The sequence below is a fragment of the Takifugu rubripes genome, chromosome 5 (assembly GCF_901000725.2).
Source record: "Takifugu rubripes chromosome 5, fTakRub1.2, whole genome shotgun sequence".
Classification (NCBI taxonomy): domain Eukaryota; kingdom Metazoa; phylum Chordata; class Actinopteri; order Tetraodontiformes; family Tetraodontidae; genus Takifugu; species Takifugu rubripes.
In genome coordinates this window covers 5,492,719-5,510,478 of record NC_042289.1, presented here as the reverse complement: position 1 = coordinate 5,510,478, position 17,760 = coordinate 5,492,719, and the positions used below count along the sequence as shown (strand labels likewise).

The 17,760-nt window shown below is 45.4% G+C and overlaps 1 protein-coding gene across 1 annotated transcript in view; it reads right to left on the bottom strand.

The window, feature by feature from the left end:
* The window catches only part of grin2aa (glutamate receptor, ionotropic, N-methyl D-aspartate 2A, a), a 90,808-nt gene that overhangs the window by 33,549 nt on the left and 39,499 nt on the right, over nt 1–17,760 (bottom strand). The gene's annotated exons all lie outside the window — the stretch shown is intronic.

The following is a 17,760-nucleotide window of genomic DNA, read 5'->3' as shown; positions in this document are numbered from 1 at the left end:
GATTTGCTGCCAGGGGGAGCAATAATGGTGGAAGAAACTGTTAGCAGTGTAATCAATAGTTATCAAACCAAAACCGTCCTGACAGTCTGATTGGTCGCCGCCAATAGAGACGAATGCGCGAGGTGACGCCATAGCCACAGTCACAAGCCTAATTCATCTCTCTGAGCGACACTGCTGTTTACTCTCTGCCAGTACGTCATTCTGGATAAGTCATCATCCCTGCAGCCCCCTTATCATTTGAATGACCCCTTCCTGCTTCCAGAACCGACTTGTGGCTCTTCGTGTGTCATGCTCGCTGGCTGCTGGCCTGCCAGTTGGCCCAAATACAGCTTCATTGAGAGCCGACCGTCTTCTGATTTTGCCGTGTCACACACAGAGGCAAGGACTGACCAGCATTCCAGAGTTTCCTTCCCCCGTTTCTCTGTAATCGGGACCTACTGGAATCGTGACGACTCCGCGAATGCACTTCAGAGAAGTTGCGTATCTAAGAAAAGGGAGCGCAGAAGGCAACGGGGGCGAGACTAAAGATACATATAGAAAGTAGGAAGTGTGCGCGGATCAGTGTAAAGCGTGTAATTTCATCTCCACATGCATGACCTGGCATTTGCTTTCTCCTTGTAACACCAATAATGCAACTCGTCACTCCTTGCATTATTTGTGCGAGCGTGGATGTGGGCGTGCGTCTCAGTTCCCCCTATACGAAGGCTCTTTAATGGAATTGTATCTGTATGCGGGGACGGCGCGCTCGACTACTCAAGAACTCCTCAGCGAAGCCTCGTGTGTATGCAGGGATATGCACTGAATATGAGTGTGTGTGTGTGTTCTAATAGGGTAGAAGCTGAAGGAATGGCTTGTACATGGTGCAACGGGAGGGAGGTCATGCTATAAGACATGTCACTTCCTGTCTTCATCAAAGCTGTGGCCAATACTCCCACACTTAGCTGGAGCGCACAGACTGCCACGAGGGCAGGGTCAGTTGTGGAAATCATCGAATGTAACAAGAGTCTTATCTGGCCGGGCTTAAATGATGTATTTGTGTATAGTATGCAGACAGTTTGCATTTGTATGCTCTTTTTTTTTTTTTCAACATTAAAGCTTTAACGCAGATCAGTCCATCATCACGCTTAACATGATTCAAAATTTTAACACAACCCATCCCAAACAGAGTCGCCGTCACGCACGCACAGTTGAGCCGGTGGTGAAAGGCTGCGGAAGCAACCGCTAAAGACGCTAAGCAGCACGTCGGCCTTTTTGAAAACCCCAAGACGGAACAGTCGACCACTTCCAGTTTGAAATGGCCCAGCAGCGCCCTCGCCTCACTCTCGAGTCTCTTCACTCGCACAAAATGAAATTTGTTTGTAATGTGTTTTACGGCATTGGTAGTCCCCCTGCCAGATGTTTGTGAGCATAGTTCCTAATGCATAACAAACCTCATTCTAAATAAAATATGCATTTGCAATATATTTATTAATTAAGTGTGGGTTAAAGTGCTGCAGTAATGCTGTAATATCCAGCTGCTGTCAGTTACACTGCAGATAGTGAACAAATATGCCCAAGAAAAAATAGAAATAATAATAACTATAAAGAGAAAGAGACAAATAAACAAATGGAACGATAATCGTAAGCAACCAGGGGAGAAGGAACATGATCTTTGTTCAGGAGGCTGCATTCCTAAAGATGAGAGAGTGACAATATTTTGAAAACAACATGTTTGCCTCTGTGTGTGTGTGTGTGTGTGTGTGTGTGTGTGTGTGTGTGTGTGTGTGTGTGTGTGTGTGTGAGAGAGCGCGTGTGTGTTGTTTGTTCCTGTCTGAGCTGATTTGAACTCCACCCTGAGAAAATCCATCCTGGAACAACAAAACGCTCGCACGCTTTTTATGACAGCTCCAATTCTCTCTGCACTCGAGTTAAACTGGTCAGATTCAGCAACTTGCCCTCGTTACCCCGTTTCTCCCACCTTTACATTCGAAACCTACATGAGGGGACGACCTCATCCTTCCCAACTGCATCACCGAAACAGAAAAAAAGGCCCCTTTTGCATCCTAGAAGCAGCAGGCGCTCTGAACATTCCACCGAAGCAAAGAAAGGAAATGGACAGAAAGAGGCGAGGAACCAACACTTAGATCACAGATGTAAATAGGCTCTAGTAAGGATGCGGAGGGCCATGAAGGGGTTAACAAGCAGAGCAGCCCAGAGGTTGGAAAAGGACTGATGGCAGTGACGGAGCAGCGTGTCATTGTTTCTAATTGGAATGACTCACAATCCGTGAAATCAGAAAACAGCCAATCGTATCCTCTCATTTCATCCTTGTTGAGTATGACGGGCGGCCTTGTTCCGCCGGCCCCCTCAGCTCCACGTGTAAAACTCAGAAACGTGCGCAGAGGCAGCTCTCTCCTGCCACTGTCTGTCACCGCTAACCTTCCGTTTCCTAAATTTCCCACTCTGCTTCAGGCACGCGCCCGCCCGCCCACACACACACACACACACACACACACACATGCGCACAAATAACAAACACACGCACCTGTCCTGTAGGGCAGGACAGTGTGTCTAAGTTGAAATAGAGGGGAGTTATAAATAGTAGTCCTCATATCCTCTGCTGCTGATAGCATCATGTACTGTCTGCACTGATCACACACACACACACACACACACACACACACACACACACACACACACACACATACACACACAAGCACATTGTGAGGTACGAAACCCAATCCTGTGCCCACACATGGACACTTTGGCACTATGCATCCGTTATATTTGCAGCAGAATCCCTGTGAGCAACTCGGAGTGTCCACTGGAGGACATGCACGCTGATATGACAGAAATTCCTCAGTGGCCAGTTTCTAAATATAAATAGACAGGCACAAAAATAGCTGCAGCCAAAACAAAAGAGCGAGAACGTCTGCGGAAACAAACTGAAATGCCAAAATCACAGTGCACACCACATAAACTACAGAGAGAGAGAGAGAGAGAGAGAGAGAGGGAGCCTGTAGCCAAATATGGAGAAATTAAAGAACTATAAGCACAACGCTAAAGTGCATTACTCTTAAGCTAATGCATTGCTTTTAGGAGGCCTTACTGCTATCATATTTTAATGAAAAGCATGCTAGAGGATACATTTGAAACTACGTCGAGACATACTGTTGTCCAGAAATGTTCCCTTCGCCTTTTCAAAAGTGCTCGACGTTCACACGGAGATGCTGTGAAAGTGAGGATCCGTGATAACGACTGGAATCACGACACGGAAGCAGCAAGGTCACCTTTTTTGGGGGGGAGAGATACCAAACTGAGCACAGTTAGCAGCACAGGCGCTGTAAGTAGCTGTTGTTGTTCCCAGAAACCTTGCCGTTGTCACGTAAACGGGCCGTCAGCCATGTCTGATGGAGCTTACTGAAATGGTGCAAAAACCAAGATCTAATATTTGTATTTCCAAAGAGATAAATGACCTGTAAATAACGTGTGTGTGCCGTTTCCCAGCTCTGAGGCGTAAAAATGCTTTTTTTCTTCTTCTTGTGGGCACAGAAGTGTAAAGCGCCCAGAGTGCCTATAAATGCAGTGGTTGTGATCCTACGCAGGCTATCGTTGCAAAGCTAATGCCATCCAGGAGAAGCCACCTGTGCAACTAACACAGAAATTACAAATGTTCCGTGCCTAGAAACACCTGGCGTGCATTTCTACAGCCTTTCGGCGGCATCCATCTGCAGCTCATCTCTCTACAGCGTGTTTATCCCTGACAACAGTTCATCCACCATGAGGATGGAGCCAAAAGAGCCAAGTCATCTCCTCGAGATGGCAACTTTGTTCAGAACCACTCGTGTTTAATGTCAATGACATTAAAAGTGATTTTCTTTACACGTTTTAGGCAGCCAGGCTCTGTCCGTGGTGCTGAGAACTGCCACCCATGAAACCGGCGTGATGGGCGTTTTAATTATTCCATCCATGGAGCGGAACGTGTACATTTAAGCTTGTGTGCTGGTGAATCTGTGCCTCTCTGCACATGTGTGCAGACCGGTTTGGTTAATCTCTTTTAAACAGGTCCACAAGTAGCAGGAGGGGCGAACAAAACACAAAAAAATCCACTCCAGACATTATAGCACCTCACTGCTCTTTAAAAGGACCTTTTGCAGACAATTTCGCATGTTAAATCAATAATAGAGTAAAATGAGGGTGTGTGATTGGTGTTAAAGCTTTTGACGAGCACGTACGTGTAGTTTGTGTTTGATAATAAATATAGAGTGGCGCTATTAAAAAAAACAAGCAAAAAACACAGAGAAACGATGGCACGGGGCTGGCCGCAACCTCACTAATATCTTTTGGCATATGCGTAGACTTGTTTGTGGATAACATAGAGAAGAAGAATAGAGCAATTCAAACTCTGTCCCACAGGAGGTGCAGTCTGAGGGTGAGTGTTTATGTGGGTGTTTCCACTGAGGTTGCTCTGTCAAGACATTTTAACAAGCAGTAAATTCCCCACGGGAACACCCTGACAAAACAACATCACCCCCCCCCCCCCCCCCCCCCCCTTCCACAGCTCGCCCTCTTCATCCATCCCCTCTTCTCTAATAAGCCCGGTGTCTCGCTGTCTTTGTCTTCCCCTTTGATAACTCACTTCCCATGGCCCTCGTCTTTTCTCGCCCTCCTCTATCCATCTTTTCTAAAAAGACTAATAAAGCGTCTACGGCCTGATCCAATCGCTTGAGCAGCGTATGCTGAGTAATTGTGTTTTAATCTCCAATGTGATGAATGACATTGTGATGCTTCGTAGCACTAAATTATATACAGGAGCAGCATGGTGAAGACAAGCCTACAGGTCAGATTTGAGCACCCCCAGGGGTCAAAAACAAGCCCAAGATGTTGACAGGATTAAAAACAAAGCAAGTCATGTTTAAGGACAATGTCAGCCCATCACTTCTTTTTCAGAACCGCTCCGCATCATCTCGACGTTAGGTCCGGTTCCCACCTGTCCCACGGAATGAGCAGCCTTCGCTGTGGAAGTGGTCCTCGCTGTCAACGTTGCCGTCATTAGCATCATAATTACCTTCACCTCACCTCTAATGGCTGACTGGTTTCACCCTTGTCCTTAGTGCGGCGCTCCCCTCGTTTTCTCTCCGCTTTAACACTTTCTATCCTCTTTTTTTGTCCCTCTTTCCTCCCCATTTCTTCTGCATCCCTCCATTATTCCCTCGCTGCCGTGGCTTCATCCGCAGCGCCTCACACTTTGGCAGGGCTTTGAAACAACACAAGAGGAGGAACAAGAGAGGGAGAAAATCCCACTGACAGCGTTAGATGTGTTAATCATAATAAAATAAACTTTAAATTATGAGGCGCCGCCACAGCACTGCAGTGTTTCAATAAAAAAAAAACCTTTGTCAGGATTACTTGTCAAAACGTGTTTTCTTTTGAAAGTACAGAATAAAGTAATCCTGCAGGAAAGCGTTTAGTCACCTTAAAGGGCTTTAAAGCTCCGGAGCATCAAAGATGAGAGTTCAGTACAGCAGGATGTAAAGAGATGTGATGGTGAAATCATCTAAATTGTTGTTTATTTGGAGATAGTGAGAAAGAAAGATAAACACATGAAAACATGCGGCGTGAGGACTAGAATATGATTCCACTGGCAATTCCTTGCAGGGTTAAAGGGCTGTTTTAGGGTTCGGGTTGGAGTCACGGTTAAAGTTAGGGTCCGGGGCTAAATAATGAATTAATATCCAAACAAAAGCAGTTCAAATGTGAGACTGTGTGCGATTATGTAAATTTGGGGTGTGTTCAGGGTTGGCTGGGAAATAAACTGGTTACACTACAACTCATGTTGTCAGAGGGGAAAAAAAGACCGCAAAGGTGGCTGTTCGAACCTGTGTGTTTCATCCGTGTGTTGGACTGAGTCCAGGTCAGAGACACAAACCAACTAACACAACCCCAGCACAAACAGAAGGAAACAGCACAAAACCCGTAGTCTCAAAGGGCAGATTTGCACGGCGGCGGAACACCTCAACTCACATTCGCCGAGTCGTAAACTGGGCTGACAAAACCTGATGGGACTCAAGGGACCAGAATCACTAAAGTGTTTACTTAATTTCTTCTTAATCTAACACTTTGGGAAGATGGTAAAAGTAGTTTGGAAGATGAAACACCCCCACATTGCTTGAGACAATGTGTTTATATTCCATTTTCTTTCAAAAGGGAATAAACATAAAGGAATTCACCATAACTGGGACAGCAAATACAGATATTGGTGGGAACCACTTTATCCATGTGAACTGCCTTTCTGTACCGCACCGCTGTTCTACTGTCTCAGTAAATGGAACAGGGTGGTCTGGTTATGTTGGCATCCTTTCCAACCTTTAATAATTTAAACACAGTCAAATATGAATCAGAATGCTCAGGGAAAAATGAGCTCTCCAATGGATGTAGATACCTCACAGGCTTCACTTTGCATCGTAGTGAGGCGGGAAATAAGGTGACTGAACAAGATCTCGAACTGATTTTTGTGTGTGTTTTGTCTCTTTGCAAATGGGTTATAATGTAGATGGAGGAGAGCACCTGTCGCTGAAGGTGAACAGCGGGTACCAAATGTCCCGGGGAAACAAACAAACAATTCCCCCGTTCTTGCAGAGAATGAGATCCCACAACTGCGATAGACAAAGTGTATCGCTAACGTCAACATGGAGTTCCAGTCGGTAAGAGGTCAGAGCTCATTTTGGCTCCTCTGGATTTCTATCTCTATTCTCTCACTTTTCAGTCGTTGCCATGTGATTTCTAAACTATTGTTTTGGCAGAAACATCAAATTAGGCTTTAGAAAATATTACTATTTAGCATTTTAATGCTGAACAAATATGCCTCAGTTCTTAAAGAATGACCGGAAACATCCTGAATTCCTTAAAGGTCGACTCATCCTAGATGTCAGAGACTCACTGACATGTTTTCTTAACATAGTGCATGTATGTGGCCCAGCAAAAATGTCAAGTAGGCAGAAATGAAGAGGCATTTCTTGACAGACACACCATTTTCCATCATATTAACAAACTGCTGTGACGTGTAATGATGTGAGGACAGATCAATAGTGCATAATGTGCTGAAGGTTTCCCCCCACAGAGACGAGGCGGTGGGCTGATATGGTCATCGTTAACGACACTGTCGGAGCCACTGATTCATCACCGCCACCAACAGACTGACACTGACACCTAAAGACCCACTTTGAAGAGGACACGGAGAGCAGGGGGGGCTGGACGGGAGGGGGAGTGGAAGCTAGAAGAGGAGAGAACAAGGAGCGATATCAGGGAATGAGAGTGCGGAAAGACAATGGACAGACTCAGATAAAGAGGAGGCGAAACGGGGCGGGGGGAGGGAAGCAGATGTTACTGATATGAAATCCAAAGGATATCTTTCAACATGTTGAAGCTCATGGAAATAAAGATGAACAGATCCTAACAGAAACCCACATAATGTGTCCACAGTGATGAGTGCACACTGTGCCAGAGGAAGAGGAGCATCACTCATGTACAACAGTGCCAAATCTAATCTCAATTCTGACCTTAAAAGCAATTCTAAGGGGCTCCTTACGCGTCTGCTTAGCATGTTGGCGATGCTACTGTGTTTTCTACGTAGATGGGGCTTCATCATTTACGCTTCAGCAGACTCTTGTCTGTTTCGCTAATGCAACTCCCTGAGTTTGGATCGGAACGAGCGGAGAAGGGCAACACTCATTGTTTAGATTTTCAGCCAGTCGCTTTGGAGTAAATTAGAAAGACATCGGTTAGCAAAACGTTAGCATCAAATTACCATACAATACAATGTAAAAGTGGAAAAGCATCGACCAAAGGTTTTGCAGCTTGACCAACCAAGCGTGGCTCCCCTCGTCTACTCATGGGCGCAACGTGTGTCTTGCAGATGACGCAATAGCTACACAACCCCCCCTAAGCCATGAAGATGGAGTAAAAAACATCTCAAACCCTCAAACAGACCTGTCCTCACTCTTTAAAAATGTCCTCAATTTGCTTGTAAAATATTCATTGTGGTCCTCATGATGTAGCAGGTACAAGAACACACGAAGACACCCACCCACCCTCACACACACACACACACACACATACACAAACACAATGTTCGTTTCGTTCAGAAAGGACAAAAGGATAAAAATAATATTTCTTTTATACCCTCTATTATTCAGCACTGTCGAGTTATTTTCATACTGTCTTCATATATACTGCATATCAGCAGTCGTGTAGCTGATATATATGAGAGTAGGCTCAGACAATAAATTATTGAAACATACATGGATTTTATGGATAAAAAAACATTTTGCTGTCAGTTGCCTGAGCAGACCTTCAGCTTTGTTTAGAGCGGACGGCCTCACAACTGACCCGAGCTCTTCTCCTAGGACGATTATTATATTATCGCATTAGAGAGGACAAGAGGACGCACCCGTGAATCCACTACGAGGATTTGTCTTTGTATTAAGACAGGTGGTTCATCGATCAGAAAGGTGACAGGAGAGTCAGACTTATAAATATCATCCCTGACAAGTGACTCCTGCATTTTCATTCCAGTCAGAAATCATTTTAGCGTAAAACTGTTGATCAAACTCCATAAGCACGCCGGTTCAATCGGCTCCTCGCTTTTAAAAGTCTTCTCTGCGCATCCGTCACTCCAGTGAGGCTTAGTAGATGTGCTAGCCTTTGCTAGGTCTTTTTCAGCTTCCGTCTTCACAAAGGCGCTTCTCTGCTTCCCTTCCCGTCTTTTGAGAGAGCTGCAGTCCTTTCCTGACAGACACTTTTGAACATTATCTACACATTTTCCTATGTCAACTGAGTGAGAAGAACGCTTGATTCAATTAGCTTCTGATCGGCCTGTGTGTTTCTTCCCATCTCACTCCAGAGACTTGCTGTTTAAGCAGTCGCACAATAGAGCTCAGCAAGAACCAGTTTTCTGGCTAAAGTGGGTCGTTCGTGCATCACAGAGGGGGCAGAAGCTCAGATCCATGTGTGCAAGGAAAGAACAATGAGCAGAATAAAAGTGAGATTTGACATTTAAAGCAGCACTCTTTGCAGCATGATAAAAAACGAAATCCACTAGTGAAAAACATTAGACACTTTATGACATGAGTGCATATCGTAAAAGTGGTGATCTGTGCCAATCTCATTTCTGTCTTCATTACATGGTGGCATTCATCTGGGATCCAGCCTCGTTTCATAATTACATTATGGAAATGCTGAATTTCCCTTTTTTTAAATCCATCCTTTCAGTGTCTTGACACAAGAGCATCAAGGAATTGTGTAAAAAGAATTACAACGATATCTTGAACCCTCCTCTGTAATTTCTTCCACTCCCAACAGCTAAAAAATGATCGATCGAACCACAAGAATAATGGGGAAACTTTTAATTAATGCGACTCAAACAGTGGCAGCAGTCCCTTCCATATGCGCCCGGGTCTCTCTATCCCCCAGTGATCCTGACTCAGGCGCTAGCGGAGCCTTGTTTTTTCACCGCAGCATTTCTCTTCTGCTGACACGCGCAATACTGCACCGGCCTTCGATTCAAAACACCCAGTCGTTGAGGATAATCTTGACTCCAACCCCAAACCCTTGCCACTCCATTTGCAGCAAGCTCGGTATTATAGAGCTCAACCACGTTATGTTAGCTGCTCTGTAAAGCAGATCACGTCACGTTCTTAATTGCTGCGATACGGTCATTTCGAACAATTATACGCCTATCTGGGCCCTGCTTTGAAAGATATAATTAAAGCCGACTTCACTTTCTTGTCAGCACAATCTCTTACACACTATTAAGTAAAAAAAGAACATTTCTGCAAGCTCTTTTGTTGCAGATAACCAAAAAAATACCACTTAAAACCTTAAAGATCATTGTTGTTGATCTCTTTTGGATTTGTGATAGAATGTAAAATGTCACAGTCATAGGTGTCCCACAGGGCACAGTGTTTGGACCTCAGTGTCTTTACTTGTCAGTAAATTGTTGCTACTCTGGTATTCTTACATGGATGTTTCTCTTTTTCTTGGGTTCCTACATATTCCGGACATTCCTTTTTGATCTGAATCACTTCAGTGCAGTGTTGCTCAACCTGATGCCTGAGTAAACACTTTTACTCTATATTTCAGCTGAATTTTTGTCTGTCTCACATCAGAGTAGCTCTGTGTTTAGCTTAGAGTCACACAAATATGGAGTCTAGAAAAAGATCATTTTCCACTTGCAAGTTCAACATACAAGATGCTCTGTCTTAAGCCCCCTCTCAGCTTCATCATTTCCACCTGAATGGCCGCCACCGTAGCCTGCAGAGTAACGGACTGCATTTCATTGGGCGAGCAGACGGATGGCACCCATGGGAGGAGTTGATCTGGCAAGATCTGTTAACAACACACAGATGCACACACAGAAGCAGCCTCACACACAGGTCTGGAGGGGAAGTCCCTGATGCCTAATGTACCTTTTGCCGTCACAGATGGGTCACTTACATTTCTGGGCAAAAGAGCAATGATGAGAAAGAGATAGAAGGAGGCTGACAAAAAGCTGACAGGGCCATGTCGAGGGCTTTAAAAGAGGCAGTAAAATATAGAAAAGGAAATGTAAAACAAATACAGAAACAAAACTTGACATCACTTAATGAGCTGTGTGTTGTGTCCATTATCTGGTATATATCTGATTATGTTGTTTATCATATAACAGTATCAGTATTGTCTAATTTATTGGTATTGCACATGTATTGTATATGTCTCTTCCTCCTTTGCCCAGCCTGGCATCAGCAGGAGGGAGCCCACCTCATCCACTCCACATAGGAGCCTGGTCCTGCTGAAGGTTTCATCCTGTAAAAAGACAGTTTTTCCAACCACTGTTGCTTGTTGTGGGTCAGGATCTTGGTTTCTATAGATCACCTAGAGACTATCTCAAACGTTTCTTTAAAAATAAAGTGGAACTCGATCAACTTGATCAGGATCTACGACTGTAGCCCTTCAAAAATGCAGCTGTTCGCTTAGTCAACGTCCAAGTGGGGTTGCCTAGCCAATGGGATTACACGAAGATGCTCGGCGATAGCCAATGGCAGAGCAGCTACAAGCATGTTTGCGTTCACTAAACTCCGCGAGCTGCGAGTAGCAGCGGTAGCGTATTTTTGCCTTTCGTATCCTGAAATTTTTTTCGTAACAAAGACGTTTGAGACGTTTCGTAACCTGAAAATTTGTAGAGACATTCGTAAGTAGAGGTCCCACTGTATTTATGTGCCACCACGGACAGAGTCATTTGATACCAATGAAACAAAAGAGTGTTTAATAATATAGACGGCTCTGAGTACTTCAGTGAAGGTCAGCGGCAAAAGAGAAAAAACATCAAGACGAGCTGAGAGGAGGAAAAGTTGCTGACCCACTTTGTGTTTCTCAAAGTTTCAAATCCGCTTTAAAGAGAAAGTGTGTTGTGGCCAAGAAACTCACTCACTCAGTCACTCACTCACACACTCTATCTCTCTCTCACACACACACACACACACACACACAGAAAGAGAGGGAGAGCATATGCACGGAGACACAGATGCCATACAGAGGCATAATCCTGGGCCTGTGACCCGAGACACCATGAATAATGAAACAAATGCCGCCTATATTTAAAAATCCATTAGCTCTTTACAAATGAATTCCTTTCTTGTATTTAGGACTTTTTCTCTAAAGAGACACAGGACCCCTCAAATAACCAATAACCAGCATGCCACACGTACCGGTATATAAATACAGCGTTCACGTCTGTGGTTGAGATCACAATGACTCCACTTCTAGCCGGACCCGGTCTATTTTAGTTCTGAAAACCTCCTTTGTTGCTCACTCTGATCCTCTTTTTTATTTTCCCCATTCTTCTTCAAACCTGTGTTGGTAAATCTAATCCTCTGTTCGCCCCTCTCTCCCTCCAACTCCCACTGTCTCTTCCAGGCTTCGGCTGATGCTGATAAACAGCTCAACAATGGACCGAAAGGGCCAGATACATGATTTATAATAACAGATAATAGATTGTTTGTTTAGGGGGGTTTCTTACATAATTCCTTGTCTGTGCTTGAGCGGATTCTATTCCATGTTTGATTTATGAGTGAAATCCCTTTATGAGCCTTGAGAAATGTTTAATAACTTGAATTAAAATTGACAGGCCTGAATATGACCGGGGAGGGAGAAAAAAAACAAGTGAAATGAGAGTTTTTTCCTCCCCTTTTTCATGGGAGCTGCACAAAGACACATCTGTCCTGTAAAATGTCCCTCTTCCAGCCAATTACAAAACTAAATGTTGCACACGCGGAGCCCTGTGCTTGTGCGTGCGTGCACGTGTGCATCATCACTGCCCGGGGGCGGAGCGCGATACACATGCAATCATGTCTTTACATGCGACAACAAGCGAGAGGAGGCTGCGCATAAACATGGTGAGGGACCGCTTAAAGAACGGGGTTTCAGGATGGAGCAGCCATTCTCAGTCTTTGCTGAAACCTCCTTTTCTCCGGTCAGCATTTGAAGCAACGTACAGGCCGACTGGTGCGTCAGGCCTGCTGAAGATGAAATTTAGGATCTGAGTCACAGCGATCCAGCCAATGCTCGAGGGCCTTCAATTAAAAAGATGATGCTGTTAAAAGCAACCGTAACGGGATTATGATCGAGTCATATGTTTTTACATGAAAGGGGGGGGATTCATTACTTACTCACGACAGAGGCTGGCTGAGGGGGGTGTAACGACCTCCCACCTCTGGCAATGATGCTCACCATAAAGATAAATTTAAGGCCCAAACACTGGGAAGAGATGGACCCTCACCCGCATCTCTTTCATATCTATATTAACCAACAGCTTAGGGAGGCCGTGGCGACATCTTTTGACGCACAAGGATGGATACGACAGGTTACATGTGTGATGAGAAGAACCCTCACACTCATCTTAGGATGAGTTATTTGAATAAGAGGAAATATTAGTAGAAGCTCTGCTGAGATTCCCAATCCAGCCATGTGCTGAAAATCAAGGATGCAGCACGGGCTGTTATAGATGGGTGTGTATGTATGTGTGTGTGTGTGTGTGTGTGTGTGTGTGTGTGTGTGTGTCTGTCCCCTTTAGTAGGTGTTGGCTGTAAGCACACATCTCGGTGAGGCAAACCGTCCCTTCTAGTCCTTCCGCGGAATGTTCCTTTCACTGCAGAGCGACTTGAGAGAGATCGGCGGGAAAAGTCCGTAAATATAATCATTTGGATGAGTTTTCGCTAAAGCACGGAAACAACGGCCAGAAATCCAGAAATCACTGGCAGGAAATGACAAACACGCTGGCACGTGAGCTTTTAATTCAGGTAATCAGCATGTAAACAGAGAATTGCTCGTGTTTATTTTTCTTTTGCTGTGCACCCCCCCCTCCCCCCCTTCTATCCTGTTACAGCCGCCTTCCTTGCGTGGAGCAGTTCCAGATGTAAGACAATGGAAACTGGCAGGAAATATTACTTAACACTGCACTCCTCCCGCCTCCCATCTCTGCTCTCGCTTCGCCAACGGGTGTGTTTTTGGTTTTGGGGTGGATCTTGCTTGCGTAGGTGTGCTTCGATGTCCCCTCGTCACCCTGCAGTGAACTCTGGGCATCCAACCTCAGCTGGGCGGCGCTCAAACATCAACGGGATCAATTTTGATTTGACGAGGCCAGAAACTCCCTACTTCTCTCTCTACCAAATATGCGAGCAAACTAAAAATGGGATTCTTGAATTCTGCGAACTCGTACCCGGATACGAGTAAACCAGCGCCCTCGTTAAGGCCTTGAGGCTGAGTCTCTGCTCTAATTAACCCTGTGTGGTCCAACATTTACATCAGCTACAGTGATTGCGTCAAGATTAAAATGCAGAGCAAAGAGCCAGGACCTACGCACGGACTCCAAGAGGCTCAAGAACTGCTAATGATTCAATTTGGGTACGACTTGATGGGCTAATTTCAACAAATTGCATCAAATGTGTTCGAGGCGAGATAATAACATAATGATGAGTAGAATTAATTTGCTCTGCTGAGATCGGGGATTATTAAAAAATCAAGCTCTTGCTTAGCCAAAGTCCTTAAAGAGTGGCACGCTAGTCGCGATGCGGTCCTGATGATCCGAATGCATTCGCCTCAGAGAAAAATAATTCTTTAGGTAACAAGGTAGCTGAATAGAAGGGCTGCAGATTGATGCGTGTCTTTCTACTGTGTACTCCGGCCTGGTCATCCTCTCCATTTCCTCAGTCGGGTCCTCTGGCAGTGACCCAGAGCAGTCTCTGCTGATGGAAATGGTTCTGAATAAAGCAGAAGCTCTATTTGACAAGAGCTGCGCAGGGACCCGATGGCCGACTGGCACGCTCCCAGGGCGAGAGATGAGCTCTTTATCTGTCTGTCCTGTATCCTATTAGAGTATCACCTTCTATCACACCCTACATTCAAAGGATGAGGGCAGCTTTTGCTAAGCTGCGCGCTCCCCGCCGTCCTCTCTTTACCTTGCTGACAGCTTCCCTCTCCTCCTGCTCCCTTTCTACCTGATCCAACTTCCAATCACAGCAACACGCTTCCCTTTATTTGCTCTCTCTCTTCCTGAATATACAGTACAGCCTCAACAATGACTGTTCCATCAATAACTTGTTCAAAGTCTAAAAATAATCAGAGCTAATAGCTAAAGGCGGGGGGATGGGTGCAAAAACAAAACGGCCAGTGGGGGAAAGAGGGAGTGAGAGGGCAAAGCGTGACAGAAGAGGTGCTGATACCCAAACCCACCCCTCATGAGTCGATTGAGGATAGACCGCTGACCGTAGAACAACCCCTCCCACACAGCCAAATGTGCACACAAATGCTAATAAATAAGTGGTAATAATTCTGTTGCATCGTATACAGGAGGGTTATTTCCCATGTAACTTATATCCATACAGGGAAATAGATGAGATGCAGGTCTTTATTTGTTGTGGTGTGTTTGACACCATTATGTCTTCTCTCATTCCCTCTGCTCTATAACACCCCCCACCACACACACACACACACACACACACACACACACACACAGAGTACATAAACCAATTCACTGTCATCATTCTGCGATTAAGCAACTCTGCAGCATCTGTACAGTGAGAGCACACTTGTGGGAGCGTGTGTGTGTGTGTGTGTGTGTTGGAAGAGGAAGGAGGGGGAGGAGTGATCCTGCTACACTGTCTACATCATGTCACATCATTGCCAGCAGAGAACTACTGTAGATGAGTCGACAGTCAAAATAAACTGTTGGCCACCGCGTTAGCGACGCTAGCTGCATACACACGGGCGAAAAGCCTCCCTGGGAGATTAAAAGGACGATCCGGCGCCTCAAAAATCACGCAATCGCGTTGCACGTTCAACATCGCAGCCGCTGCCCCTGTATGAAGGACTGGGCGAAGGACTTTAGTAGGACTGGAACTGTTGACCTTTAATTCAGGAATAATAATTGTAAATTACGGCATCTCCTGTTCTCCCCTCCTGCTGAACTTCCATGCCATTCTGTCCTCTTTGGCGCCACGTCACAGGATTCTTCCTGCTCTTTTCCACTGCAGCCAAGCCTGCGTCCAGGACTGAGCGTGCGTGCGTCGCCTGTTGTCAGGTTCAATGGTGGCAATCAATGAGCATTTGGGCAACAACTCAATATCATTAAAGACAGATACCAGAACAAAAAGATCACCCTGACTGGAGGGTAACAGACAACCTCTCCAGCTTCAGTCAGGTCTTAGGGCTTCTGGTTGTAGTTAGTTTGATTGTTGAAGTTAGATTAAAAGGGGAGAAAAAGGGAAGTGAGAAACTCACTGAGACTCATTTTCTTCCGAGGGCAGAGATGTTTTTTATGGAAACGGATTGCCAGGAAAGCCGACGGTCCTCTGAAGCTGCATCCAGAATGGTGAAACCGCTCGACTAAAGCCCCGTATAAATGCGTGGTTTCTAATGTTCTTTCAAACATGGGTGTTTTTCTTCCGTTCTTTAATGTCGTATCGTTTCCAGTACACGATGTGCCGTAGCGTCAACTTCTCAGGGGACCACAACACGAGTGGCTCTGGGCAAATCAAGAAGGAAATGCATTATTGATGAGGAGCTGAGCTAGTTTTGACAAGAGCACACACACACTTAAAGGACCAAAGTCTCCGTTTTGGAATTATCATGAAAGCTGACCGAGCTGCTCCTGCATTATAATGACAACGCTAAACTTAATTACATTACTGCTAATGATAACGGCTAAAACACTGCGAGAGTTTAAATGAAGCGGCGCACACAGAGAAGTAATTACGACATGCTCGCTGCCCAGAAGAAAACCAAGAGGCAGAGCGGCGGGCTATTGTGAGCGTAAGTGGGATTTGATGATCTTCTTTTGACATCCAAGCCCCTCAGGTGCCGAGATGCCATGATATGATGGCAGAATCTCACAGATATGATGCCTTCAGAGGAGGAAGTAGAGTTTCCGCAGAGCATAAAAGTCAAACATCTGGCTTACGGGCAACAAGAGTCTTTGTAGAGGTGTGGATTAGCACACATCTGCTCTTTACATACACAAACATGTGAGAGAGTGACTTGCAGACCTAAGAAGTGTACACAGAGAGTCATCTCACACACACACTTATGGAAGGGTGTGTGTTGTGGTGTGTGTGTTCATTTAGGTCACCCCTTTAGGGTTTTCTCGAGGAGGCGCCATGATTTTACATTATCAGGGTTCAAGCAGACTGCATATTTTATGTCCAGTCGATCCTGCCTGTTGGACCTGCAGCGCTTACTTACACTTTTAGAGTTGTTTGATAGCTGGCCGGTCCCTGCAGATGTTTCCGAAGATGCGCCGTCCCCAGAATCATGTGGATGACCGGTTGTCTCGCTGTTAGGAGTGTGTTGGTTAATGGTGGTGACAGACACACGTTTCATCTGCATGAATCTTCAAATGCTAAATATAGCGCAGGATTAAGGTTGGGATGATATTCCTATCTCTCTACCCTGCTGAAGAATGTTTAAGTGACACTTCTCTCCCTCCTTCTCTCTATCGCTCCCCCACTTGAAATCCTCTCTTATCTAATCCTGTCCTCCCCTCCAGCTTCTTCTCATCACTCCACTTAAACTTTTACTAATGAGTTCCTCCGCCCCGTCTCTCTCTTAGCCTTTTGTTTCAGTTCAGATGTTCCTCTCCAGAGTCGATATGAGCCGCGCGAGGCCAGAGCGGGGAGGGGCGTGACCTGCGGCAGATGCAGCTAAGCCGTCTGTGTCGTCAGTGTGTGTTCATCACTTCTAAAGCGAGGCGCTAAAATCAAATCAATTCCCTGCACTGCAGTCAACTCAGCATTGCAAATCACAGATGTTGGTCCTCCACAGTAAATCTGTGTCGCTGGCTAAGTAGCTGCCAGCTAGCAGGATCCACTACTGTCTGTTGGATTTTCCCTTTTATCAATATGGCAGTCCAGCACTAGCCAGCCGCAGTTTCACCACCATGGGTGGAGCTATAAGAACACGGCGCATCCCTCCGAGCAGCACTAGCACCATCACAAAAATATATACTGGCCTGTTGACAAAAATTTGTTCTAAAAAAGGTTTAATAAACAAGTCAAGGGCATGGACCCATCGCTTCGAGCTGTGTGACAGCATCATCAACGATACAAATATTTCCCATCCAACAAAAAGCACTCGGCTACGAGGGAGCAGGTTAGCATTCACGCTTATGTTGGATGAAGAGGAGCGCGTCCCATCCTTCCGCTGCTCTCCATTCTTGTATTCATGCTTCCCCTAATTTATTTGTTAACAGCA